The sequence below is a fragment of the Octopus bimaculoides genome, chromosome 2 (assembly GCF_001194135.2).
Source record: "Octopus bimaculoides isolate UCB-OBI-ISO-001 chromosome 2, ASM119413v2, whole genome shotgun sequence".
In the NCBI taxonomy this organism is placed as follows: Eukaryota; Metazoa; Mollusca; class Cephalopoda; order Octopoda; family Octopodidae; genus Octopus; species Octopus bimaculoides.
The window spans coordinates 80,138,509-80,143,386 of NC_068982.1; positions in this window are offsets into that span (position 1 = coordinate 80,138,509).

The following is a 4,878-nucleotide window of genomic DNA, read 5'->3' on the forward strand; positions in this document are numbered from 1 at the left end:
CTCTCTCTCTCTCTCTCTCTCTCTCTCTCTCTCCTGTCTCTCTCTCTCTCTATTAATTTTATTTTCTTCAGCTACTATGTTATAAGTGTTTAGAATCAACACTTACCAATATCATCAGTCTTAGAGGAACAACAGAAGTCACAAATGTCGTCTTTCCTCTCCTAACATCTACAAACAAAGATTTAACTTACCAATTCTTATGCCATCCCTGTAAATAAGCAGAGTTACCGACTCTATTTCCCGCAGCAGCATGTTGCTGCTGTTGATGTTGTTTACTACACCATTGCTGTACATTTGGTGTTGCTGCCTCGATACATGATAAATGCAGAAGGAATTAGGTTGTCAGAGAGTAATTGCTAAATTATTATTAATTGATCTCTTTGTTGGTTCAGTAAATCCGTTAACACGGTAATACTTTAGGAACAACGACTCAGGAATATATTTGTGGTAAAATCGTACTTTCATGTCATTCTGGAAAAATGATGATGTGTTTGCATTCATTTCTAAACCTTCCTTATCAACAACAACATTTAATGTCTCTTTTCCATATTGGCATGGGTTGGACAGCTTGACAGGGACTGGTAAGGCCAGGGATCGCACCAGGTTCTATTGTCTATTTTGCCTTGGTTTCTATAGCTGAATGCTCTTCTTAACGCCAACCACTCCTCAGAGTGTAATGGGTGCTTTTTTCGTGGCAACCACCACCAGTGCCTTTTGAGTGACACTACTACCAGTGCTTTTTACGTGGCACCAGCACAACACAAATACTTTTTACGTGACATGTTGGTTTTAGAATCTCAGTTCTTTTGTGGTGAACGGGTCTTCTCTAGTATAGAAGTGCACCACATATCTCGGTCCTCTGTCATCTCCTTCATAAGATTCAGTGCTTTGAGATCGGCCTTCAATTTTGGGTAAAAAAAATCACAGCTGGTTATTGTGGTTGTGCCCCTTATTGGCATCCTCTCCTACAAGTGACGAAATTTTACACTCACAGAGGGAGCAGCCGAATCACTTTTAAATGATATCTTGCTGACTTCAGAAAAAAAAAAAAAAAAACGGTGTGTGACCACAGATACAGTAACTTTAGAAAAAAAGATGGTTAAATATGAAACACTTTTGATTACCGATTTGCTTGATTACAACATTCTTGTGTTTTAAAAAACGACAGCTATAAAACACCTCCTAACCTATAGGCCTGCTGTATCCTCTCTTTACGTTTTCTGCCGTACTATGACGGCCTTTACGTTTTCTGCCGTACTATAACGCTACTATTTGAGCAGGTTGGTCTCAACCACCTAAATTCAGGCAGTCCCAACATACTCACCCCACCTCTTATCATATTGGGTTCAACTTCTCCTCTTATTGGGTTCGAGGGCTTGCGGATGCTAGCGATACTGTTTCTTCCCCCAAAACCAACAAATAAGAAATAGCAAAAAAATCTCCCCTTAGAAAATTTCCACCATCCATCATCTTCGCAAGAAGCCTGCAATAACAAAAAAAAAAAAAAAAGAACAACTACAATGTTATTTGGTAATCATTTCGTGCATCTCATCATGCTTTGCAGTAAATCACATTCTGCAACAAAATCAGTTATACAATAAAGACATCAGCATATATGTATATATGTGGATGTATTTGAAAATGCCTGTGTATATTTCTATATATGTGTGTAATTTTGATCATACATTCAAAAATTCTGGTACAAAGATTTTCCTCAAGCCTTACCAAGTGTATGCAGTTTCTAAAAGAAACTGGATTGGTAACATAGAATGCCTTGGAGAACGTTTTGGCTTGTCAATTCATGTCAGTTTTCTTTCAAATTTCTGCAGCAAACTCTTCTTAAGGAAGAAATTATTATACTTCAAAACTTCTACGGATTAAATAAAGATGGATGCTTTGTAACTGTAGACAAATCCATTAATGACTGATTCATACTTTAAACAGATGCATATTCAGAAAATTTAAATATGACTGCCATCTTTTTTATATGTTTTTATGTACAATATACCAAATTTATTTACATTACTCTATGGTTCACCACCTGCTAGTTAATAAAGTTCTGTATTTAGGTGATGAGGAATTATGTACATTATTTATATTATTTACATTTGACGGATATTTGTCCTCATCCTGTTTGTTGTTAACACAAAGTTCAGGTGTCTTGGGGAAATCTCGAACCTGGGTTCTCATTCTTAAGGTATTTTTCGATGTTATTATTATTATTATTATTATTATTATTATTATTATTATTATTATTATTATTCAGGTCACTGCCTAGAATCGAACTCTTACCCACTAGATTCCGAGTTCAATTCCACGTAGTGACCTGAATAATAACAATAGTAACAACAACAACAATAATAATAATAATAATAATAATAATAATAATAATAATAATAATAATAATAATAACATCGAAAAATACCTTAGGGATGAGAACCCAGTTTCGAATTTTCCCCAAGACACCTGATGAAGGCTGGAGGGTATGTCAGCTGAGACGTTGTGTTAACAACAAACAAGATGAGGACAAATATCTGTCAAATGTAAATAATATAAATAATGTACACGGTTATAGTTGTTATCCCAAAACATTTCAAGAGCATTTAGTTATTCCATAATATCTAATCTGAAGTTTTTACATACACACACACACACACACTTTATTTGTGGGTAAACAAGTAAAGAATATTTAACCACCAATATGAGTTTTGAGTGCACATTCTCACTGTTCAATATTAGCGACTGCGTATATATATATATATATATATATATATATATACCACAGAGCCTCCCAAAGCTAGGCCATTATCTAAACACTGTCTAAGCCTAATAAATTTAAGTATGAAGTAAATCAACCAATATAAAGTAAATTCTACAACTCACAAATTTACAAACACTTTCCACTTTACAGGAATAGAAGACAACTCAGAATAACGAGATCATAAGATCTAAAAAATTCCCAAACAACAAGCATATCAAAGATGCATTCCCATCTTTACCTGCCTGACGGATATCAGGAATAGTTTCCACACCTGGGCAGTTGCATTCAGTACGGTGGTTTCACCAGCGTTAAAAATACAAACGTTGCATGTGAATCGTTAGAAAACATGAGACACGCAGTATTAGCTTAGTATGTCTATTACACCAACGTCTGCTTATTACTACAAGGAACAACATTAAACTAAATGAATTATTATCAACTTATAGTTCTGAGTTCAAATTCCGCCGAGGCCGACTTTGTTTTTCATCCTTTCGGAGTCGATAAGTTCCAGTTGAGCACTGGGATCGATCTAATCGACCTATCCACTCCCCTGAAATTGCTGGCCTTGTGCCAAAATCTGAAACCAATATTAAATTGTAGTCACAAAAGAATATCGTTAAAGAGATTGTGATTCTTAAATTAGAAAACAAAACAGAACTAACGAACCAAACTTATTGAGTTAAATAAACTATTCAATAACCAATACCTAACATGATAAAATCAACACGAGAAACAGTAAACCCAGAACTTAAAACACATAAATTAAATAATGAACATAAACTACTAGATTCGCCATGACAGATCGCTAGCCACTAAACCTTTTTCTATTTTCTCTCCCTGTTTATTTCTGTTGAAGAGCGTAGGCTCGAAACGTAAAAGACTTTCTCACTTCCCGAGCGTTAATCTAATATATCCGTTTGTTGTTTACATACCCGTCTCCGTCTTTTGTTTTTTTGTAAATTCTCATTATAGACTACTAGATATATTTTTTCTAAATTTGTATCATATCATAGGCGCAGGCGTGACTGTGTGGTAATAGGCTTGCTTCCCAACCACATGGTTTCACGTTCCGTTCCATTGCGGCGAACCTTGGGCAAGTGTCTTCTACTATAGCTTCGAGCCGACCAAAGCCTTATGAGTTGATTTGGTAGACGGAAACTGAAAGAATCCCGCCGTGTATATGCATATGTGTGTGTGTAGGGGGTTGTCCCCCACACCGTTTGACAACTGGTGCTGATGTGTTTACGTTCCTGTAACCTAAGAGTTCGGCAAAACCGACTGATAAAATAAGTACCAGTCTTAAGAAATAAGTGCTGGGTGTTGATTTGTTCTACTAAAAAAAACCCTTAATGCGGTGCTCCAGTATGGCCGCAATCTAATGACTAAAACAAGTAAAAGAGCAAAAGAATATATGAAATATGAAACCACACCAAAAGCATAAAATATAAACTAGCGGAACATTACACCCTTCAATCAACGTTTTCAAACGATGCGCAGGGGAAAATACAAGCATAGATCAATATCAATTAAATTTATATGTTCAGTTTTATCAAATAAATTAATTGAATAAATTACTAATTAAAAGTAATATAAAAGTGAAATAAATTAAAATAAAAATAGAATTGAATTACAAGAACATTATGTGAGAGAGAGACATGGCAAACAGATTGAGGCATAAGTTAAGCGTCCCAACCACAAATGGGCTGAATAATCCAGGATTAATTAAACGACATAGCGTGTCTGTTATCTGGTAACAACTTAAACTACACTGAAATTATAGAATAAACAACATTAACATATACGCTTAAAGTCTACAAACATTTAATATTGGTAAAACAAATATATCATCATAAAATTGTTTTTAGTGTAAGGTAACACAACTCCGAGTGTTGCAAAGAAATTAATGAAAGCCACACTTACATGTAAACCCATTGCTATCAAAATACTAAAAGATCATTGTTTACGTTCTGAGTTCAAATTCCGCCGAAGTCGACTTTGCCTTTCATCCTTTCGGGGTCGATAAATTAAGTACTAGTTGCGTACTGGGGCTGATTTAATCGACAGGCCCCCTCCTCAAATATTTTGGGCCTTGTGCCTAGAGTAGAAAAGAAAAGAAT